Source organism: Paroedura picta, chromosome 15, assembly GCF_049243985.1.
Source record: "Paroedura picta isolate Pp20150507F chromosome 15, Ppicta_v3.0, whole genome shotgun sequence".
Lineage (NCBI taxonomy): Eukaryota > Metazoa > Chordata > Lepidosauria > Squamata > Gekkonidae > Paroedura > Paroedura picta.
The window spans coordinates 3,079,868-3,103,426 of record NC_135383.1 but is presented as its reverse complement, the minus strand read 5'-3'; the positions used below and the strand labels follow the sequence as shown (position 1 = coordinate 3,103,426).

Genomic DNA, 23,559 nt, shown 5'->3' with positions numbered 1-23,559 from the left:
GTGACTTGGGACCAGTCAGGGCCGCTCAGCCTAACCCGCCTCACAGGGTTGTTGTGTGGCTAAAACAGAGGCGCAGAGAATGGCAGAATGGCGTGAGCACTTGGCGTCCCCATGAAGAGAAAAGGCAGGGCCTAAATGAATTTTTAAAAAATGGGGCCTGGGAAATCAAGACACAGAGCCCTGCCTTTCCACAGTCCTCAGAGGCCAAGGAGAAACCAAGGAGAAAGGGGAAAGTGCGCCTGGGAGCAGAAGGTGTGCCACAAAGAAAACCAAAGGACCCCCCCCTCCCCCCCTCCTCCCCCCTCCCTAATCCCCCATTACAAGCAGGTCTGCTCCAACTGGAGTCTCCAGTCTGAGCGAATACATTAGCCGCCTCCCCGCCCCCACCCGGGCAATGCCTCACAGCAGAAAATGACTGGCAGCTGAAAGCCCAAGGGAGGCCGGCACAAAAGCCCTTAATTAGGGAGCGGAAAGTGGAGGCGGCAAGAGCAGGGGGGGGGGAGGCAGGCTGGGCCTGAACCGGGGGTCAGCGCGGCTAGAGTCGCTCTCCCAGGCACCAGCAGCTAAGTGACCTCCCTAATCATCCACTCGAGGCGGAAGGGGGGACGGCCACTCGGCTATACACGGCCGCGTCCCCCTCCTCCCCGGCCCGATTAGCCAGCCGGAGTCTCTTTCAGAGGCAGGCGTGCGTTAAGATGCCCCACCGCGACATCCCTCTGCAAGGAAAAGAACCAGGCTGACTCCGGGCCTCCCCCATCCCTGTTGTCTGCGGCCGTTCAGCAACTGTTCTGGCAGCGAAGCAAGGACACTGGGGGAGATCATCTGAAAACCATCAGGAAGTTCCTACCCTATCTATGCCAAATAAACATCTCCTCCGATGCCCCCTACAGGACGCCCCCTATACTACGCTCAATTATGCATCCTGAAGATCTTTCATATTCTAACATGCTGGTCCCAATTCAGGACACGTGCTGTTGCCTGCTCCCCAGAAGAGCCCTGTGCTCCCCCATAACTGTGACTCCAGGCGTACCAGCCTGTCTGTATGTCCATCAAGATGAACCAAACCAGGCCAAATGGTTCCAGCTGCTAGAGAGATTGCTGGTCCACTGGGGGGGGAGTGTACTGGCACAGCCTGTGTGCCCCCTGCCTGTCTCTTTCGGAAGCCTTCTTTGTAGCTAACTGCACAGTCCACGGTGACAGCAGGTGGGAGAGAAGAGGAGCAAGATGTGCATCTCCCCCCCCCCCCGCCATGCTCAACTCGCTTTCAGGAGGGCAAGAATTCACAGGCCGCAATCCCTTTCGAGCAGGGAGAACACAGAGAGAGAACAGAAAAGAGATTCAAAGTGGGACCGAAAAGCAGGCTGCCCCCCAACAAGGCACATCCACGCCGGCCAGGCAGGCTGAGCTCCCCCCCCCCCGGCTCGTTCAGTAAAAGCCTCAATTAACTCTGCATTAATTATTAAACCAGAACAATGCGTCTCTGGGTTTTGCACAGCCGGATTCAGTTACCGACGCTTCTTGGGAGAAATTTTGGTGCGGCTGGCTTCTCGCTCAGGGCATTAATAACGGCTTCTGGGGGGGGGGGCAGGCTGTTGATTTGGACTTCCTTCTCCCCTCCACTCTCCTCCTCCCTTAATTGCTGCCTCCAGCAGTTCTAATTAATATATCTTTGGTCTCCATGCAGCCACCGGGATGCAAAGAACTGGCGGCACCGAGATCCCCGTCTGCGCTGGAGCGACACACACGCGCGCATGACTTCCCCAGAGGTCTTGAGCACTATCCCTTCAGGTGGGGGTTACTGAATTGATGGGGGGGGGGCTGGATTGTTTTGTTTTTAAATGGCAGTTCCCGGCTGGGAAGATCTGGAAGGGCAGAAATCCTTCCTGCGTGCTACCTGGGGTGAACTTTCAGGTGTGCTTTCCACTCAAGTGGGGCAACAGGCCTGCAGGGAGCGTGCATGCCCCTAAGAGCCCATCCCAGGACCCCGATGTAATTCCATGGTTAATGTGTAAGGATTCCAGGGAAGGAGCAAGACCCAGGGAATAGGCAAAGGAGAGGAGGCGGGCAGGAGCTCATGGGAATTGTAGTCCATGGACATCTGGAGGACCACAGGTTGACTACCCCTGCACTAAATCAAATGAAAGCTACTGCTTCAGGGAAGTCCTGTGGGGATCACAACAGCCTCAGTGCTGGCTCTGCCTCCTTGGGCCACCTGTCTGCTGCTTCCAGCATGCCGGGGATCCCGCCACATTTCTGCCTGTGAAGGAATCGGCCATCTCTCTCTCTCTCGGAAAACCAAACTCCAAGATCCAAAGAAAGGGGGAGCAAAATAAAGATGCATTTATGCCGGAGATCTTTCCCCAAGCCTCTCTAGATTTTCTTTCCCCTTCCAAAGTGCTGCCGGGCAACAAGGAAAGCAAGAGAAGAGCTGTAAATATTTCATATCCGTTCTCTCCTTTGCAGGAAAGGCTCAAACTTAGAATTTTGCCGGCTTGGGGAGGGCTGGGGAAAAGGGAAAAGAGGGTAAATGTGCATCAGCTGTCTGAAAGAACCATGCCCAGGGGACAGGGGACGGCTTTTACATCTCCAGGTGCAAGGTCACCTGTTCTCAGACCTGGTGGGAGGGGGAAGAGAGAGGCTGGGGAGAGTAGAACATGGGGGGGCAGGCGGGAGATGATGTCATTCTAGGACTTCAGTTTCTCCTAGACTCTATAGCAGGGGAAGTCAACCTGTGGTCCTCCAGAGGTTCATGGACTACAATTCCTATGAGCCCCTGCCAGTAAACGCTGGAGGGCCGCAGTTTTACTACCCCGTGGTGACCTTCCCTGTGGCCTAGAGATCAGTTATAGCTCCCAGAGACCTCCAGGCCCTTCTTGAAGGGCAAGGAGGACAGAGGCAATATACCAATATGGCAAAGACAAATGTGCAAAAGGGACTTTTACAGCGTCTTCAGACTTCCATTCTTCTTTATTCTCGTATATAAATCCCAACGCGTCTCGCTCTGTGACCGGTTCCTTGTTTATTCACAGCAGCGGCTGGGATGGCTCCGGACCGCGTCAACTGGTTTCCCCACAGCCGAGCCAAATCCCACAGGCATCTGGGGCGGGGGGGGGGGGAGACCACCACACACGACCCCGTCTGTCACGAGAAATTCTGCCCCGGGAGCTTGGCCACCCTGGCAAAACGCCCGCGGGTCCCCCTCCCCAGCCGGGAGGGCAGAAGCGGAGCCAGGGTTGGGAGCGAAGACTCCACAAAGGAGGCGCGCGGACCTTGCAGGGGGACTCCCGCGCCCACCTGGAGGCTGGCATCCCTGGCCCCCCCCCCGGACTTTCCCCTTCTTGGCCCCCGCGGCCAGGCCTGGCCGGGCTCCCCTCCCCTCCTTCCCTCCCTCCGCCTTGCCGCCGCCGGCTGGGCTGGGCTGGGCAGACGCTGCGCCTCGGCGGTGGCGGCGGCGGCGGGGTCAGGCCGCGTCCCGGGCGGCTCCGCTGCGGCTTGCCAGGGGCGGGCGGCAGTCGCGGGCCTCCCACGTGGAGCCTCCTCCTCCTCCTCCTCCCCCCTCGGCCGCTCCAGACGGCGCAGCGCGGCGAGACTCCCCCGCTGGCAGATCGATGCCGCCCGCCTTTCATCTGACCGGCGGCGCCCGGGGGAGGAGAGCAGAGCAGAGCAGAGCAGAGCAGGCAGCGAGCGAGGCAGCGAGGGCGGGCGGGCGGCGGAGCGCGGCAGCCTTCCCGGAATCCGGGGCGCGGCGGGAGGCCCGGCCGGGCGGAGCCGCCCTGCGCGCTTGCAAGAGCCGCCCGCGGCGACGGCGGCGCTTCTGCTCCACTTGCCAGGGTCGGGGGGGGGGGGCGGGGGAGGCGGCCAGATCCGGCCCTGCGGAGGACGGCGCGTCCCTTTCTCCAAGACCTCCGGAGTCTGGAGCTGAGCCGCGGTTCCAGGCCCCCCAGGTCCCACCGGGAGGCTGGCACCCTTCCCGGGCAGCGCAAAGCAGCACCCGCAGAGGGGGCCGGGCGCTAGCCGCAAAAGAAGGCGCCTCCGGTGGCACTCCCCAGCTGGAGATGGTGGCCCCGCGCTCCGGGACTCCCTCCACCTCGGGATGCCAGCCTCCAGGTGGGGCCTGGGGACTCCCCCAGCCTCACCGCTCCTCTCCGGATCTCAAAACCCGGTTCCTCTGCGGGAGAGGAATACTTAGGAGGGTGGACTCCAGGCCCCTGCGCCTCACCCAGGTCCCTGCACTCCCAAGGCTCCACTCCCAAATCTCCAGGAATTTCCCAAACCTGGCAGGCAGAAAAACAGCAGAGTCAGAAAGGCAGGAAAAAGGACTTTTCAGCGTCCGGGCATACACAGGCTAAATACAGTGACCATTCCCACGGCACCAAGAAGCAATGACATTGGAAAATATAAAAAGTTTCTTCCTGTTGCTTTCTTTAAAAAGCTATTTTAATGACATTTCCTTTGTTCAAAGCTTTGCTCACGTTCCTGCCCGCATACCCACACCCCTCCTCTTGCACACTCGCAGGTACTCCCGTGTCAAGAACCCCTGAAAGTCCGGAGTTTTGTAGCCCCTTGACGGGAATGCAACATTTCGGCTGCTCCTTCCAGTGGAGACTCTCTGCTGCCCCTCTTCCAGCGGCTGGCGGGCGGCGGAATGACCGGAGCAGCATTCCCAGGCGGGACGAACGCCACACCTCCCCCAACCATGACCTACCAAGAGGCGCCTGGCCTGCCCTGCAAGTAGGTTGCCGACCCCAGGTGGGAGCTGGAGATCTCCCGGGATTGCAGCTGATCCCCAGGCAACAGTTCCCCTGGAGAAATGGCCACCTTTGAAGGCGGACCCTGTGGCATTACAGCGCACTGAAGTCCCCCCTCCCCTATCCAAAGTCCACCCGCTCAGGCTGCACCCCTAAAATCTCCAGGTATTTTCCAGCCAGTAGCTGGCAACCAGAGAGAGAGATCCAGCAGGGTCTCACTCAGCTGCCTGGAACTGGGTGTTTCCAAGACTCACAATTGAGGGCTGGGGAGCCGTAAATTGGAAATTATCCCTTCATTCATTTTGGGTTCTTCTAGCCCACCTTGTACAGAATTTAGGCTACCGTCGGCTGAGTGCGTATGTCTGTGCCAAGCAATCTGAAGGCTTCCTGCTGTGACACACACACACAAACACACACACACACACCAGCCTTTTCAGTCTTCATCCGTGGCCAGATGGAAGGAAGCAGAGCAAGGGAAGGTACTGCAGATACAGAGGAGGGCCCCCCAAGACCAGAGGTCAGCCTCTGGCTGCAGCTTGCTTCTTGCAGAGAAACGGGACAAAACGAAATGCAAAAAGGAAGGAAGTTAAAAGTGTATTTTTATATCCCTGGCCCAAAGGCTTGGGGCGGGGAGCGAACCAGGCAGATGGTTTGTATTTTTAGCCTTGGCCTTCATCTTGCATGCTGTTGCTTCACAGCGAGTTCTAAATGATGCCCCGACTCTCTCAAGGCTGCCACCCCCCCCAATACATCGGGGCTGCATTTGGTGGAACCGCCTGCCTCACATCTGCGGCTGATGTGCAACCGTTTAGGCCAAGCAAGATTAGCCATCTGTAGTTCCCTTTCAGGTCAGCATGTGGCCCCAGCCCAGCCCAAATCCTTTACCACTGTGGCCAGCGGGCTACCACCGGAAGCAAATGTGGGATGTTTGCCTGGAGAAGATTAAGTGGAGGGGCCAGGATGGGAAAGGTTCCTGTTGGCAGCAGAGGAAAGAACCTGCAGCAATGGATTTGAACTGCGTGGAGAACAGGACCAGCTAGATATCGGGGGGTGAGGGGGTGAATTTCAGAGTAATTCAGCAGTGGGATGGGCTGCCTAAGGAGGTGGGGAGCTCCCTCTCACTGGTAGTCTTCAAGCAGTGGCTGGACAGATCCTTCTCCTGGATGCTTTGGGCTGATCCTGCCTTGAGCAGGGGGTGAGGCTAGATGGCCTGCATGGTCCCTTCCCACTCTGGGATTCTAGCAATCTAATCTCTCTACTGATTCACAGCACTGCGAACGGCTGCCAAGTGGCCAACAGCTGGAAAGGCAGTCAGATGCCACACTGTCAAGTATTCAGCCTAGAAAGAAGGGGTAAGCTAGGGATGCCAACCTCCAGATGGGACCTGGGGATCTGGAAATACAGCTCATCTCTAGACTAAAGAGATCCATTCCCCAGGAGAAAATGGCAGCTTTGGAGGGTGGGCCCCCGAACATTATACTGCATTGCAGGGCCTGAAAGAATAAAATGTGGGGGGAAGTTCACACTTTAGATTTACAAAAGCATGTTGGTCTGATCACCCGGGAGGAGAATTTGGCCTCATGGGGGGGCAACCATTTGGGCTGGGAAATGCAACACCACAAGGGGGACGGAGATGCCTCCCCCTTGCCCCACACCACAGGCCCCTTCCAAATGGGGGTCCCGGGGTTACAAGATCACATCAGGAGTTGCAGAACGCTCCATGTGAAGTTCACATCGGTTTAAATAAGGCCCCTTTAACCACCAACAGATTTGCTTCTAGGGCAGCTTGCCGGGGCGAGAATTCCTGGTTCAAAGGCATCCCGCCAGATGTGCAAAGCTCGGGAAATGACGGCTTACGGCTGTCTGCCGCAGCGTTCGTCTGAAGTACTTCCCTCGCCCTGCACTCCCAGCGTGGCTTCGTTTATTTATTCTGGGGGCTCCCCCCCTCCCCCCGTGGCACAGGGCACCCTGCTCAGACTGCGGTGTGGGACTCCGCTCCCGCCTACTGGGAGATGCTTGCGGAAACTTCTCCTCTTGGCAGATGTTTCCCTTGGTGAGAAGCGGAGGGGGCCCTGAAGGTTAAGGCTGGAGGCTGCGGCGGGGCTTGGCCGGCCCACACGCCTGGGTCGGGGGTGTCCCTCTGCTTGGGTTTCCCCGCTCAGGACTTCCCCTGTTCCACCGAGTGGGTGGGAGGGCAGGAAACCGAGGCCAGGAGGCATCTCCCCAGACTTCATGCTCCTCCTTTAACCCGAGACTAAACCACAGTTCGACATATCGATCTGCAAGGCAACCTTCAAAGTACAGGCACCATATTAAATACGTGTTGATGTATTAATTGGCGGATTGAAAGTGCCAACCTCTCTCATCTCCTCAGGTTCCAGGCAGCTTAGAAAACAGCAGGTACAGTCAGAACCCGACATGGTACGGTCCTCTCAGAGGGCGCTTGCAGAAAGAGACACGTCTCTGGAAACGGCCCCATGTGAAATCTGCCGCCTGCACTAAAGCGGGGCAGGGTCTCCCCCACCCCTTCCCTCCTCAGCCGTTTCTCAGAAGTGGGTTCCACGTGGGTGTTCAGTTATTACAAGGCAATGCTTTCGAGCACGCGTCTCCTGCAGGTGAGAACCTACGGATGCTTGAAGCAGCCCTGAGAGACGCATCAAAGCAGGGGAGGAAGCCAGAGAACGGAGCCCTCATCAAAGCACGCACAAAACTGCTTCAGAAATGGATCCCCAGGGCTCGGCTTTGTCTGCTTTGACTGGCAGCAAGTCTACGAAGCCTTGAGCAGAGGCGCATCTCTGCCCAGAACCACTATTACCTAGAGATGCCAGGAATCGAACCTGGGACCTTCTGCATGACGAGCAGGAGCTCTGCTACTGAGCCACAGGCCCTGGCCCCGACCTGGTGGAATGAGCTCCCTGGAGAACTGGGGGCCGAGAAGGAGCCATCCGTGTCCCGCCGGGCCCATAAATCGGGGCTCTTCGGCCAGGCATTTGGTTGAGGCCAGGCTAGAAAGATCGGGTCCCTCCCTCCATAGACCCCTAGGCCGGGCATCACAAGCCAATGGAGACTGCTGCGGTAGGGTAGGAGGAGATGGGATGGAGGAGTTTTTTGTAGATGGCTTTTCACTGCCAACGTTGGCGATATGTCCTGGGTTTGATGTAGATTTGGAACCGGAGACCTTGTTGGAAGACGCACTCCCTTGCCTGAGCTGAGCAAACGTCCCCAAGGTCTCTGATACGGGCCTGGAGCTTTCTGCTGCCTCTCTGCTGGTGGGGGTGGCCAGATTCCAGAGCCTGAAGTTCTCCTGGGATTGCAAGGGATCTCCACGCCACAGAGATCGTTTCCCCTGGGGGTGGGGGCCACTTGGGAGGGGGGACGCCATGGAATCACATGCCCACAGAGCCCCTCCTCTTCCCCAAGCTGCGACCCCTAAATCTCCAGGGATTTCTCAAGCTGGAGTTGGCACCCCTCCTTGACGGGCTGATGAAGCGGCTCCGGATGAGCCCCGTTTTGCACTGGCTGAACCCCAGTCTGGGGCGGGAGCTGGACGAGGGGAAGAGACGGGGGTCTCTGTATGTTTGTTTGTTTGTCTTTCTCTTCGGCTCTTTCATCTCCTTGCTCCCAGGCCACGCTTGGGCACGTTTTAATTAGCTTATTACTTTTTATCTGAAAGGGCTCGGGCGAGGGGAATAGAAACGGCGCCAAACGCTTGCCGCTTTCCTCCATCTCTGGTGATTAAACTGTGCACCGCCACTCCGGCGTGGAGAATTTTATCACAGCTTTATTTCCTTTAGAGCCGTCGCCGCCGTAGTTGATTTGATTAATTCTCTGCCCGCCCGCCGGCCCTCCCTCCCCCTTCTGAATATTCAACAGATACGCCGATTTTCTTGTTCAGCCACCCTCGCTTAGCGTGGGCAGGGAAGGGAAGGGAAGGCCACCCGCCCGGCACGCCCGGCAGCTCCGGGGCAGGGTCCTGGACATGCCCCGTCTCCTCAGACCTCCAAAGCTAAACAGGGCCGGCCCCGGGATGGGAGACCCCCCAGGAAGTCCAGGGTCACGACAGGTCATGGCAACCTGCCCCTAAACACCTCCAGCCAAATCAGTTATGTCAGAGCACGCCGAGAAGTGCAGTACAAGAACTCGGTGCCGTGGTTAACAGCAACAGTCTCTAATCTGGAGAGTCAGGTTTGACTCCCCGCTCTTCCATGTGCAGCCAGCTGGGTGACCTGGGGCCAGTCACAGTCCTGATGGAGCTGTTCTCACAGAGCAGTTTCTCTCAGAGCTCTCTCAGGTTCTTGTACCTCACAGGGGGTCTGTTGTGCGGAGAGGAAGGCAAGGCGATCGTGCTTCCGTAGGCTTGCTGCTGCTGTCCTCGTGGCCACCGTGGCTGGCAGCTGCCGACTGACCCGCGCTCCCGGAATGTGCCTTTGCGCTCTTTGAGGCATAAGCCTTTGAGGCATGCGCACTCCTTTGAATAAAACTTTGTCGGTCTCAAATGTGTCCCTGGATGCGGACGTGGTTCTGCTGCTTCTGACCAACCCGGCCACCCACCCGCGACGTCCCCCAGACTCCCAGCCCACCCGCTGGAATCCAGCAGCATGGCTGTGCGGCCAGAGGCAGGGCCCCCGTGCGTCGGCTGGGCCACGGGGAAACAATCCCGCGATTCAGCCGCCCTGCACACCCTGTGTTTGTCAAGCTGGCGCGATCCCGGAGTTGACAGATGGAAAACATTAGCCGCAGCGCCTTCTCGGGGGCCAGAGCACGCAGCAGAGTGGCGCAGGGAGACGGAGCCTGTGCCGGCGCTTCCGGTGGCCTCTCGCTCCGACCAGTGCGTCCCCGCGCCCGCCCGGGACTCCGGCTCTTGCCCCCGAGGAAGGGGCAGCTGCTCTGGCGGCAAGACAGAGCCGGCATTCAGGAGGATTAAGTGGCTTCTGTGGGGCAGGATGTGCCCTAATCCGGGGGCTGGCAGGGTGCCGGCCTGATTCGTTATGCAAGAGCAGTTGTTCAAGTCAAGACTGGGGTCAGCAGGCACGGGGGGGGGGGGGGGGGTGGGGAAGGGAGGGAGGCCTCAAATGTCTGGCCAGTCCTGGCCCGGTCTCAAGCTGAGTCTTGGTGGCTCTCTCCCTTAAGGTGGCTGAAGAGGCAAGCCGTGTTAGCGGGGAGCAAGAGAGACGGGCCATGGAAGGAGAGGAGCAGTGTATCTGCCAGCAGGCTGACTAGGGGTGAAAAGCATAAGAGGAACCAATGGTTAGATGTAAGCTGGAGGAGGAAGAGAGCGGGTTGTTATGATTAATCTTTTCACTCCCCAAGGGAGTCTTGAAGTGGCTTCCAAACATGTTTCCCTTCCTCTCCCCACAGCAGGCACCCTGCAAGGTAGGTGGGGCCGAGAGAGCCCTAAGAGAACTGGGACTGGCCCAAGGTCACCCAGCTGACTGCACGTGGAGGAAGAGTGGGGGAGTCAAACCTGGTTCTCCAGATTAAAGGCTGCCACTCCTAACCAGGACACTATGCTGGCTCTGAAAGGGTCTAGCTGAGTCCTAAGAAGGTTTTTTTTTTAATACTCTGCTTTTCACTACCCGAAGGAGCCTCAAAGTGGCTTACAAACACCTTTCCCTTCCTCTCCCCACAACAGGCACCCTGTGAAGTAGGTTGGGCTGAGGGAGCTCTGAGAGAACTGGGACTGGCCCAAGGTCACCCAGCTGGCTGCAGGTGGAGGAGTGGGGCATCAAACCTGGCTCTCCAGACTGGCTCTCGGGAAAGAGGGGCAGAGTGAACCGGGACAGAAAGTGCAACAGGGGAAATTGGGGGTCACTTCCGCAGAGCATGTGAAATAACGTTACGTGTTTCATCAATATTCAACACAGCCGCTTAATTATAAGCACAACTGTGATACAGGGAGCTACATATGCCAGCTCTGGATTCAGAAATATGTGGCGATTCTAGCGAGAGGGGGGGGGGGAGCTGGGCAGGGTATAGCCTCATGCGGCCCTCCTTCCAAAAGCAGCCGTTTGCTCCAGGAAAGGTGGAATAAACGTTTTAAATCAATAAATGCCTAAGTGGTTTTATCAGACTGGAGATTCACTGCAATGCTGAGAGCGCTCCAGTTCCAGTCTGGAAGTTGGCAACCCATGTGGGGGAAAGCAAACCGCATGGAGTGGGTCCTGGGAAGGGGGCAGCAGCCCTAGAAGCCGGCTCTGCTTCAAACCCTCTGCTTTGACCCAGGCCGAGAGGAAAGCCCCAGGGACAGGGGATGGGGGCGGAAGGGGGCAGGGCTGTGAGTCACGGCTAGCCTGGCCCAGGGGCCCTGTGTCTCCTGCCTGGCTCAGTCAGCCCTGTGATCCCAGGGGGATTGTTCTTCCATGGGCAGCGGGAAGCCCCCGGAAAGCCCCGGTGATGCCGAGACCAAGTCAGGCGTGACTTCTTGGGCTCCGTCCCCCCCCCCTCCCCAGTCCAGTTGGAGAGACTTTTAGTCCTCTAAAAAGGCAATTTCCTGTGAAAATAAATATACACAGAACTCGGCCTGAAGTCACTCTGCTGATTTCCACAGCACAAGTGAGGATTTGAACCCGGCTCCCCCAAACCCCTGCCTGATCCCAACCCCTTTCCCGGATCCTGGAGGCAAGGTGAAAACTCGCAGAGTGGAAGACGTGGTTTCCAGGCTCTCGAGAATCGCCCGTTTGATTTTAATTATTGGTGGACGATGACACATTTAGAAATGCTGGAAACTTAAATCCAGATTATAAGACCACTGGAGATGTTTGTGTGCCTGCAGCTACCAGGGGAAGAGATCCGAGGCCTGCTTTAACAGATGACACCAAGAATCATGGAACCATAGAATAATAGAGTTGGAAGGGACCTCATGGGACATCTAGTCCAACCCCCTGCACTGTGCAGGACACTCACATCCCAATTGCGTATATCCCAAGTATATAAGATGGCAACACCTAGTCAGGATTGGTGCCGTTTCCCGTCTTTGGGGAAAGGACGGCCCTTGAGTCCGAAATGCGTGCGGCCCAAGTTGGCCATTTGACAAGCTCATCGACGATATATGTGGAATGATTACAACTTAAATGACGCATGTCTTGATTTTAAATGCAGCCTGGCATGCAGGCCCCAAGAGCTTGCATCTGGTTCCTGTGGACACCGTAGAATAAACATTTCATTTGGTATTATTTTAGGTCTATTTGTTGCTGCGTGACCCTTGCAGGATTCTTGCTCTCGAGTCTCGCCCTTCAGCTGTCTTCCACCCCTGCCAGTTTCCGATCGGCTGCCCTCCCGCTAGCCACGCCCGAGGGTGCCCGCAAACTGAAGGAGGCCGCTCTGGGATGCCCGCCCCTCATGCTGACAAATCTGTTCCATTCGGAGAATCCCCCCCCCCACACACACACAAAGACGCACACGTCCCCGCCTCTTTCCGCCCACACCCTCCCCATCTGGTTCCAGTTTGCACCGTGACATGTTTCCTCTCCCAGTCTGTTTGTTGTTGTTTTTCCTCCTTCTTCTAACCAGCCCAAGCCCAAGAGAGGCAAAGAAATCCCCGCTGGCAGCGGCAGGGTTGTGCGTGTGTTGTGTGTGTGTGTGTAGGGGGCCTCCCTTCCCCACCCGCAGAGACTTGATTTATTTATTGCGAGCAGGGTGTGTGCGTGCTCCTCCCGCTCTCCAGGAGAGCCCTAAGATGGAGCACGGAGCTGTTCCCAGCATCTGCTCCAAGTTACAGGAGCTTTACGGGACCCTTGGCGCTGGAAGAGATGTCGGGCGCTTGTAAATCTTGCGGCAAAAGGAGGCCTTCGGAAGGAGGAGGACCCCGGCCCTGAACTGAGAATGACTAGCAGCCCGGCTTGTGCCAAAACAAGTGGAAACAAGGATCTCGAGCAATCTACGCGCTGGGAATGCAGGGGCCTACCTGACAGGATAGGTGTGAGGGCCCAGGCTAGAGGGTAGACGAATGGCACATTCCCCCAAATTAGAATCTGGCAGAACCTTAGAGACTCGCAAAGGTTTCATGGTTTTTCACCCTCGAAAGCTTCTACCTCAAAACTCTTGTGGGCCCCTAAGGTGAAACAGGACTTGAATCCAGTTCTTCTGCTTCACACCAACACTGCAACCCACTGAGACTTTTCCAAGGTCAAACCAATGGCCTTAACGCTCCAAAGGTTTATGCCGGGGGAGCAAAAGGAATCAAACTGGCTTACGCTCGAGAGGGCCCATCTCCTCCGTCTCTGCGTGAGTCCCTGTTCTGAGTTTGCCTCCTAAGAGTCAAGCACAAAGCAGTGACTCAAGCAGAGAGATAACATGGGGGTTAACAGTGGGCTCAAAAGATGCCAAGGGGGGACCGCAGAATGAGGGTGGGAAGGTTCTTTTGAGACTGTGGTAATGCAGCTGTCTCAGAAGCAGCTGAAGCATCCCAACCCATTCTGAATTCTTCACGCCCCCCCCTTCCCCCAGCAGAGGCAAAGGAAGGAAAAACAGAACAGTAAATCAAGCAGAGACTCTGCAGGCAGCCTCCTCTGGGCTCACAGCCTCTAAAATATTTCTTGCCTTCTTCATAGCAAAGCGCAACCCCCAAGAATTACCGAGCTCAATTTTAAGGCCCTTTGGCACATTACAAAAAGCACCACACCGAACGATAAATAAAAACCACTGCCCCCTGGAAAGGCAGTTTGTGTCTCGCCCCCTCCAAGGAAGGCCCAGCAGCGGAGGGAGGGGGGGGATCTCCCCCCCTCGCAGCGACGGGCTTTATTGTTTTTAATGAGTGTTTAAAAACCCCTCGCCTGGGCTGCGGCCGCCTGGCCCTGTGCATGCGCAGCACGGCCATTAATCCTCTTTACCCCAGACTTGATTTAATTTATCATTAGGCTCGGATGAGTAATTTTATCCTGCAACACAATTCAAGGTGATAGATGAGAGCCTGTGAGGAGGTGATCTCCGGGGCTTGGCTCCCCCCCCCCCCCCCCGCTTTGCTTCCAGTCCTTCCCTGGGTGGGGAGGTGGGGGGGGGGGCAGCAACATCGGCTGAGATATTTATGGCAGGCAAGTTGCCAGCAAGCGCCGACCCCCGCTCTGGGGAAAGGCTTGGATTGCGTTCGGGGTTTGGTTTTGCAGATGTAGGATGAGGACGGAGACTCACGACATTGATTCTAAGATCTACATTTCTAGGGACCAGTTAATACGGGTCACCACACAAAGACCTCGCCCTATCAAATTATTTTTCTGAATGGAGGGGGGGGGGATCACAATTCCAAAAATGTAACGGCATCTTCCAAATATGTGATAAGTGTTTTTAGTGACTCCCCATCAAAAGTGCTGAACTTATCCACACCATGGCCACGTGCTGGTTAGAGTACTGCAGTGCATTCTCTGTGGGTCTGTCCTTGAAGATTGTTTGAATATCAGGGGCGGCTTGGAATCGAGACGCCAATTTACTGTAAAGCCACACATGCGCAGGAAGTCACCCTCCTGTCTCGCCCTTCAGAATCCTGGCTCCCTTTGCACGGCAAGCACCGGCGTCTCCAGAAGTCTGTGAACTAAGCATGGATTAGGGGGCCTGGTGCGTTATTTACACTCTAAGCTGATTGCTTTCAACAATTCATTACCGATATGGAGGTTTAAAGCCCTGCTTAGGGTGTGTTTGCCCCACACAGGTGATCAAGGGGGCTCCAGGGACAAACAACAGGCAGGAAGGGGGAGTCCTGGCCCGGGAGCAAGCCAAGCAGAGGACTTGTTTGCATGGAGATGCTCAATTTGTATCTGAACTGGGTTGCTCCAGATTGCAGGTGGGGTGAGGGGGCTCACACGATAGGCTGCATTTTCATAAAACAAGAAAAACACTGTGCATGTTGAGGGCGAATGTATCGGGGGGGGGGGAATGCTGCGTTAGAGCCCTTTTATAAAACCTGCTGCCCGATCAACAGAAGGCACCTTTGAGGCACCCGGGATGCCATCAGGGTAATCAGCTAAAGGCTTTCTAGACAGACCGACGGAGAAATGCACCGCGCCACTCCTGCCCGGCGAGGAGATAGCCTGGCTCCCCGCCCGGCTCCAGGGCACTCCGTTACCCTTAATAGCCCCCTCAAATTGGTTTGTGACATCCAGCCCTCTGCCGTTTTGGTGTCATAAAGTAGCCACCTGCGAAAGCATCCCCCCCCCCCCCGTCTCCATTTTTTTGTCAGCTCTTTGGCTGCAGCTGGCAGATAAAAAACACCTTTCCACTGTGCGGCTCACGGAAAGCTCATAAATCAATAGTCCCAGGGCACCGGCTAGGACACCAGTCAAATTGTCACCTCCTGGTCCGTGCGGACGACACACACCTGCGTGCGCAAAGAGCCGGAAGCGGAGACGCGACGCTGAACAAACGAGACCAATCCGCGTTTTTCAAAACCAGCGGGGACCTGATCGCAGCTGACGGTCGGCTAGGAAGAGCCTGGCAAGGTGTCCCTCGGAGGGCCCGAGAACAAAGGTCTCACCTGGCGCTGCTGGAGAACGCGAGGGCAGCACGAGAGCAGCATTGCAGAGTGAGCCGGCCTCGTCCCCGAGAGCCACCTGGAAAGGGCGGGTGGGGAGGGGAGCCCCTTGCCCTGGGCCCCCACAAAGCCAGGGATCCTGTGTCTGCACCCCCAAGCACCTCGTGGGCCTCTCCCCCAGGCCCATCCCACTGCTCACCAGAATTCCTGGCCTGGGCATGCAAGGATGCCTGTGGGGGCTCCGAGACAGGAAAAGGTCTTTCCTGACACCTGTGCCCTGAGACAGACGCTGTTTTCATTATTATTGTAACCCGCCTGGAGCCACGAGGAAAGGTGGGCTACAAAGGTGTGAATAAATGAACCGATGAATAAACTCATAAGCACGCCTTCAAGGGTTTTGCCCCAGGGTCCCCGACCCTTCTCAGCCTGCAGGTACATCTAGAATTCTGACTCAGCAAGGCGGGCGCAGCACCAAAATGGCTGCCACAGGAGGCGGAGCCAGCCACAAAACGATTGCTACAGCTGAACTTCAGTGGCATGGCGCAGCGGTGGGAGGTACTGCCAAAGCAACATTAAAAACAACGACAATCTGCGCAACCAATCAAATCACCAGGAGGCAATCAGAAGCCTGGTTGGGCAAAAGGCCTGCCTGGCTCCACCCACCTACTAAAAAGAATTGGCACCATAAAAGGTGTCAGTGGATGTCCGGGTGCCCAAGGCACCATGCTGGGGGCCCCTGGTCTACTTGGAGCTTGTGTATACTTGGAGCTAATTCCTTCACCCACCCACCTCTGTCGACAGCTGGATTCTGTAACTGGCAGGCTTTACAGGACATGGATACAGCTGTCATATACTGAGCTAAACAGGGGTCCAATCAGCAGCAGCGTTCCAACGCCGAAAGGGACTGTTTAACCAGACAGGCCAGGATCTGAACCCAAAACCTTCTGAACGCCAAGCGGGTGCTCTTCCAGGGAGCCAGAGCCCTTTCTGGTTCTGGGTTTTGGGACGCTTGCTTCCAAGGTACCCTTTGTGGTGCTGCTGACCGGACCAATTTCTCAGCCACACCAATGCCGGCGGGGGGGGGGGGGAGACCACCCGGGGAGTATTTTGCCACAGTTCCCCCTTCACCCCCCCACGCCCCCCTCCCGTGCTTTTCCATCTCCTCTCCTGCTCCCGTCAGCCGGGCCTTGATGGATGGCTATTGGTTTTGGCTTCGTGCGGAGCGGAAATCTGTCACTCGGTGCCAGCGAGAGGTGACAGCAAATCCATCAGCAGGGAGACAGCCGTCGCTGGCGGATCACTTTCAAGGCCGCTGGGGGCCGAGGTCCTCTGATTCCCCCCCCCCCTTTCCAGGCAAGCCACACTAAATCACACTTTGAATGTACCCAGTTGGGGCCTGGCCTTACGCATCCCCTAGATCTCTGCCAGCAGAAAGTACAAGACGAAGCAAGGCCCCCCCTCCCAAAAACCATCACCAGATGTTTTTAGAGCCCCCCCCCCACTCAAAGCCAACTGTATTTCCTCCTGAAATTTAACCCTGCAAGTGATAAGCTTATAATCGCAGCTTGTTATTGCCGTTTTATTTCTGTTTGGTCCTGGAATCTGTAAAACAGCTTTATTCCGCTGCATGCGAGTTCACTTCCCACCCTCTAGGTCAGGGGTAGTCAAACTGTGGCCCTCCAGATGTCCATGGACTACAATTCCCAGGAGCCCCCTGCCAGCGAATGCTGGCAGGGGGCTCCTGGGAATTGTAGTCCATGGACATCTGGAGGGCCGCAGTTTGGCTACCCCTGCTCTAGCTATAGATTACGGTGGAGGGAATTTCGTGTCACTGCACCCGAAGGCTTGTGTGTCCCCCCAAAAGCCTTGTTCAGTGTTGGGGGGCAAAGCAAAAGCTCACCTTTCTTAGGGACGTCAACCTCCAGGGGGGGCCTGGGGATCCTTCGGAATTCCAGCTCATCTCCACGCTACAGAGAACAGCTCCCCTGGAGAAAACAGATGCTTTTGAAGGGGGATTTTGCCTCCCGGAGGTCCTGGCCCACTCCAATTTCCATCTCGGAGAGTTTCCCAACCTGGGGCCGGCCCCCCCACCTCCCTGTTCCCCCCCCCACCGATCCTATTCCCAGTTCTTGTTCTCCCCTGGAATTCCAGCACCTCTCCCGGCCCCTCCAGGAGGTTGGCAACTCTGCAACCAGTGCTGGGAATTGGGGAGGGGCGAGCTCAGCCTTCAGATACTCTTCCACCATCTCTGCCTCCCCCCCCCAGCTGGCCTAACAGTGGGAGCGTGTTGAGTCTTCCGCTCCCGGATCCAGGAGGCCTGCGGAGCGCATGGCGGGAGCCTGTGCTTCCTAGCAGAGTGCGCCCCAGCCCCTCCGGCCCCTCCCTTCCTCTCCTTCCTCCGCCACCATCTGGCCGATGCTTTGCCTCCCCGCAGCCCTCCCGGCTGGCTTCCCCCTGCCTCAGCAAGCTCCCATGTGAGGCGAGTTCGGAGACGCTCCCCGCATCAGGCTGTGCCGTGCACTTCAAAAAGGAGAGGTTGGAGGGAGCGCATCGGAGACAGCTTGCATGCGCGCACGCAGAGACCCGAGCGCACGCATCCCTCCCAGCGCGCTGGCGGCTGCAGGCAAGCGTGCAGCCCATCTGCCAGAAAGCAGACATGACCCACTTCCCGCCGCCCTGGGCTTTGGCTGGCAAACCGGGACTCGACAGGAGCGTGGGCCTCGGCTGGGCGGCTCAGCCCCTTGGCCAAGCCTCGGGGGTCGGGGAGGGGGGGGGAGGCGTCTTGCTCCACAAAGTCGGAAACCACCTCGGGGTTGGGGACTGCAGGGAAATTTGCCCAGCCCCTCTCCCCAAACACTTCCCTCCTCTTCCTTTAGAATATTGCTCTCTCGTTCCCACAACATAAATATATCTATTTCAAACGCAGTGTCACCTCTTCTTTCCAAGGAAAACGTGCCTGTCCAGCCTCTTGCCCCTGCACAGGGAGCCACCTTCCTGCATTCTCCTGCCTTTTAACATGCTGATTATCGCAAGTATTCCTGTGGTTCTTTATCTGCATGTATCTTGCTCTTGCCCAGCCAGGGACTCCTTCCTTCCTCGGTGAGCCACGCCCAAGAACTCTGTTTCCAAATAATTCCTTGGGGGCCCCACCTGTGTAGCTCCGCCTCCCTGCAACTGGCTAGTTATTTCCCCCTCCCCCAAAAAGCAAAACCTTCTTCTACTTCTCATTCTGCCAATCAATGTTTCTGCTCTCTCTGAGTTGTATCATTACTCCTTTAAGCAAGTAAACCTATTAAACTGAAGGACAGTTGGAAAACTTGCAGGGTTTTGTTTCTTTTTTAATGAATTGCCAAACTTTTCCATTTCCCTCGCCAGCTCTGGATTCAGAAATACCTGGAGGTCTGAGGAGGGCAGGATGTGGGCCAGGGAGGGACGCCAGCACACTCTAAGGCCACAGAATTCACCTTCCAGGGCAGCCACTGTCTCCAGGGGAACTGGAGATCAACTACAAATGGGAGAAATCTTCAGGTGTGGCCTGGAGGTTGGCAACCCTATTTCCAGCACGAAACAGGTGGGGAAACGGATCCCCCAGGTGGCTTCAATCCAGGATTGGGCAGACCCGTGTGACTTTGCAGGATTCTTTCCACAGCTGAGGAAAGTCCGAGTAGCTACAATTCCCATGAGCCCCTGCCAGCAAATGGGAATTGTAGTCCATGGACATCTGGAGGGCCGCAGTTTGACTACCCTAGTTGAGCCGTTCGGGGGAGGGGGGGGAGATCAGAGGGGCTCTCCCATCCCCGTTCTTCTCCTGGACACTGACTCAATTCCTCCTGCTCTGGCACAAGATCGGTGTGTGGGGGGATCTGGGAAGGAGGCCAGGGACCGAGGTCAGCTTCCACAGGGGGCACCGGGGGCCCAGGGGGTGTCCGCGGCTCTCGAGTCTGACCCCCGCGGCAGGGCTTATTCAGGGCTGACCCCACGGTGGAGCCTGGGGCTTTGGGAGGGAGGGGAAGAGAGGGGAAGAATGGAGAGCATTGTGAGGCATTCAGACGGAGACAATGCAAAACAGCCCCCCTGAGGTGAAGGGGATTACTTGTTTGCAGCCCGGCTGGGCAGCCTGGGGGGTATTCAAAATCTAAAGGCCGCTGAGGTCTGCGGATCTTGGAGATGAGGGCAAGGAGAATATCCTGCTCTGGCGGTTTGGGACATCTCTGCCCAGGATGCCTTTCCCCCTCCTCATCTCGGCCTCCTGGCCCAGTGCTGGGTTGACGGAAATGCCAGCAAAGACGGCGAATTCTGGCTGAAGGCTTGAGGAAGGCAGCAGTTCCAACAGAGCGTGGGAGAATCAGGCCTGAACAGCCCCCACACTTTTCAGAAAACTGCCCAAAGAGTCAAGGTTCTAGCCCTCATGGGCAGGAGAGAAGACGGGGGGGGGGGGAAGAAGGAGAAGGTGACAACAAAGAAGACGAGTTGCGTTTTCATACCCCGTTTTTCACTACCCAAAAGAGTCCCAAAGCGGCTTACAACTGCCTTCCCTTCCTCTCCCCGCGACAGTTGACGGAGATGAGGAAGCTCTATGAGAACTGCTCCGCGAGAACAGCTCCAAGAGAACCGTGACTGGCCCAAGGTCAGCCGGCTGGCTGCATGCGGAGGAGTGAGAATTCTCCAGATTAGAGTTTGGGGCTCGTCAATCACTACACCGCCCTGGCTCAGACAAGAGTCGCTGGAAAAGGCAATTTGAAGGCAGCAGGAACAGCAGAGCCAACAGGAGAGGAACTGGCAGCTCTCCCTTTGCAAGCCCTGAGCAGGGGCGTTTGGGAGGTCATTAATCCAGAGTGGGGTTGTGGAACGGCTGATTCGGCTGCCCCTCCCTTCTCCCCCTTCCTCCCGCTTTGCCCCATCTATTCTCGACCCCCACCCCTCCGGCGCCACCTTCTGCACCCTGCCACCCTCCAAACAACGGCCAGCAGGTGGGCCGTCACTGCCGCCACGATCTGTGCGGCACGGCAGCGCGGAAAACCGTTCCAGGCTTTTAAAAAAACGGGCCCCGCATTCCTCTCACTGCCTCTGGGGCTGCCTGGATACCTCGAGTCAGCTGTCAGGGGATAATCGCGGTGGCGGCGGCAGCGGCGGAGTCCTAATTAGAAACCACCCCGGCTCGATCAGGGAGGGTGGGCTGGGCTCCTCCATCTGGCTGCCTTTTCCTCCTGTGACAGGGATGGGGGGGGGGGAGAGACAGGGAAGACGCAACAGGAAGGCTCTGGGGCTCCCAGACGCTCTGGGCTGGGAGCCGGAGACAAAAATAGCCGTTCAAGGCAAGAACGCTGGGGAGCCGAGCAGACGACAGAGGAGCCCTGGCAAATGCGAGCCGAGCAGACGACAGAGGAGCCCTGGCAAATGCTCAGCAGCACAAAAGCCTGCATCTTGCGGTTCCCGCCTTTGCCCCCTTGACCAAAGTCCCCTCCAAGGGGTCTGCTCCCGTCACCCTGGTGTATTGGTAGAACCGTGACTCAGAATGGTGCCTTCCAGGGTCCAGTAAATTCCTGGGCCCAGGCACATATGTTTTGGGAGCCGAGATGTGAGGCAAGTCTCACACTTACTGACAGAAAGACACAGCCCCCAAGGGGTCAGCAACTTATCTTTTTCACAATAGTCCCCTGGCTGGAAAGGGGGCTAGCTGAGAGCCACGACTCAAGCAGAAACACGGTGGACAGCCTCCTCCACGTTCTTCTCGGTGTCCACCTGGGGAATGAATAAATGATCCAATCACACCCAAGGCGAATACTCATATGATTGAACCGAGGCAATCCCAGAGGACTGACTCCTGCAGAGGTACTGTGGTGAAACTCCTCCTAGCGTATGGCATTCAGGAATGATACAATGACGCACAGCTGTCTGGTCTTTTGGACCAGGGTGCTGGTGTGCCAGCCTTCCTTCTGGCCCATGCCACTCGGGTTGCCAATCTCCAGGTAGCTCCTGGAGTCCTCCTGCAATTATAGTCCAAGATCCATCCCTCTGGATAAGATGCATTTTTTGGGAGGGTGGGCCTTGTACCCCACTGGGTTCCCTGTCCTCTCCAGGCTCCATCCCAAACCTCCAGGAGTTCCTCACCTGGATCCGGCAACCCTACCCCACACTCCCGCCGGCGGCTGGGCAACCTGGCAGCCGTGGGGCAGAACCCCGCATTCCTTTTCCCCGCCTGCCACCACAGCTCTGCCAGGTCAGCCGATCTTCGGGGCTGCCTCCGTGGCGATGCGCCAGGCAATGAGTCTGCGAGGACCCCGTGACATTTACCCACAGCCCGGTGGGGTCTGACGCAAGCAGAAGCAGGGGGCGGAGGGGTCACAGCCCTGGTCGCAGCCCCGTCCTCTGCGCTGCTCTCGCCCACTTGAACTTTCCGTCCCCTCCGGTTCCTCCCCCTTTCGAAAACCTTTGCACCCTGCCCAGCCGGGTCTCCCCAGGAGGATGTGAGGCCGGCCCTTCCGCTGAGTTGAACCCGCCAGCTCTTGAGAGATTTAATTTTCAAAGCAGCTCCCAGCCTCCCCCCCAGCCTCCCCCCCCAGGGACAGAGAGGCCTTGGCTGGGAGCCACAAGGGCTTCTCTCTGGGCCAGGCTGAGGCTCAAAAGGTTTTGCTTTCTCTGTTCCCCAACAAAGGAAGGAAGAAAAGGAGGACGCAGTGTGTGGGGGGGGAGGCCGGCAGACCCCCCCCCGGGCACCTCTTGGCCTTTCACAGGCTTCCCGAGGGCCATAAAGGGACACAGCGGAAGGTGGCCAACCTCCAGGCGGTGCCTGGAGGTTGGATGCTCAGATGACAAAGATTGGTTCCCCTGCAGAAAAGGGCAGCCGTGGGAGGCCGGTTCTCTGGCCGGCCACCCCACTGAAGCCTCAAGCCCCATCCTCTTCCCTGCATCCCTCCCTCCCGCCCCCCCGGGGGCAAAGCTGCGCTCCACTCCGGAGAGGCGTGCTGGGAGCGAGGCATCGACCCGGCGGCCCCGGGGGGGGGGGGGCTCCCAGCAGCGGCGGCGGCTCCGCTCCGGCCTCTCCGCCCCCCCCCCCCCGGCCTCGTTAGTGAGCAATTAGCGGGCGGCCCCAGTGGAAGGCGGCTGTCGGCGCCACAGGAGCCCGGGGGTCACCCAGCGGGCTGCCCGCGGAGGAGGGGCGGGGAATCATTAGCAGCCGCCGCTCCCCACCCCGCACAAACCCACCAGGTGGGGCTCCGCGAGCAGCCCGGCTAGTCCTTGCTCCTCGCGTCGCTCTGCAGAGGTGGGCCGTGGCAAGCCGCCCCTCCTCCCCTGCCCGACCTCGGCCGGAGCTAGCCTGGCCTCGCCAGATCCGGGAAGTGGAGCAGAGGCAGCCCTGCTTTGTATTTGGGTGGGAGGCCCCAAGCTTCGCTGTGCAGAGGCGGCCAGGTGAAAATGCCTCTGCTCCTCAAGGTGGGCGGTCCAGGCCGGCCCAGTCTTCTCCCATCTCTGGAGCTCAGCAGGGCCAGTGCTGTTTGGCCCGTGGATGGGAGACCCCCAAGGAGACCCGCCTTGCTGTGCATAACGTGGCCGCAAGGATGGCAACCGGCTGGCCCACTTGTGGCATGGGAGCTTGCGCCCTTACCTACCTCACAGGGTTCTTCTGAGGAAAAAATGGAGGAGAGCAACGTAAACTTCTTTAGGTCCCCACTGAGGGGGAAAGCAGGGTATGAATAACTAAAGGCATGAAGTCCTTTGGCCATAGCGCAGGAGTCCCTGGGGGGGGGGGGTAACTGTGGATTTCCTGCACCGTGCAGGGGGTTGGACTAGATGACCTCCTCCTTCCAGCTTTGGGTTCCTATGCTAGATCACACATTTTGTACTTTCCAGGCCCTCTTTGGAGATGAGGCAGTGCGCTGACGGGAAAGGTATTTCCCCCTGACAATCCCTTCTCTTCCCTGCCAGGCCTCTCAAAACGAAGAAGAAAAAAACCCGCTTTCCGTGAGGCCTGCGTTTCGCCTCCCCGCCTGCTCCTTTGGCTGCCTGTAATATTTTATTTATTGCTTCCTGATCCTTAACGAGCCGGCTCCTTCCCCAATCATCGCTAATTAGATTGCGGGTCCCAGATGAGCACAGATGCGCCGACAGCGGTCCCGCACGACACGCTCGCCGCGTCCTCAGAAAACCATGCGCAGCGATTCTGTGCGGTCCGAAGATCACGTCGCTCAGGCAGGCCGGCCGGCCGGCTTCACGTGGGGGGGGGAGTTCACCCCCCTCCCCAAAATCATGGGGAGGCATTAATGTTTGACGCCTAGGAAGAGAGGCGGAAGCAACCGGTGGGAACTGCCAACTCCGCCATGGGTCCCAGAGCAGTATCTTAAAAGATGCGCC

General features: G+C 57.6%; 1 long non-coding RNA gene across 3 annotated transcripts in view; it reads right to left on the bottom strand.

The window, feature by feature from the left end:
• LOC143824846 (uncharacterized) overlaps nt 1–23,559 on the bottom strand; it is a 51,029-nt gene that overhangs the window by 17,386 nt on the left and 10,084 nt on the right. For all 3 annotated transcript variants that reach the window (XR_013226888.1, XR_013226890.1, XR_013226889.1), the window contains exons 3-4: nt 20,293–20,949; nt 17,108–17,192 (exon numbers count right to left, since the gene is read on the bottom strand). This is a non-coding gene — a long non-coding RNA (uncharacterized LOC143824846). The remainder of the gene's footprint in view (nt 1–17,107; nt 17,193–20,292; nt 20,950–23,559) is intronic.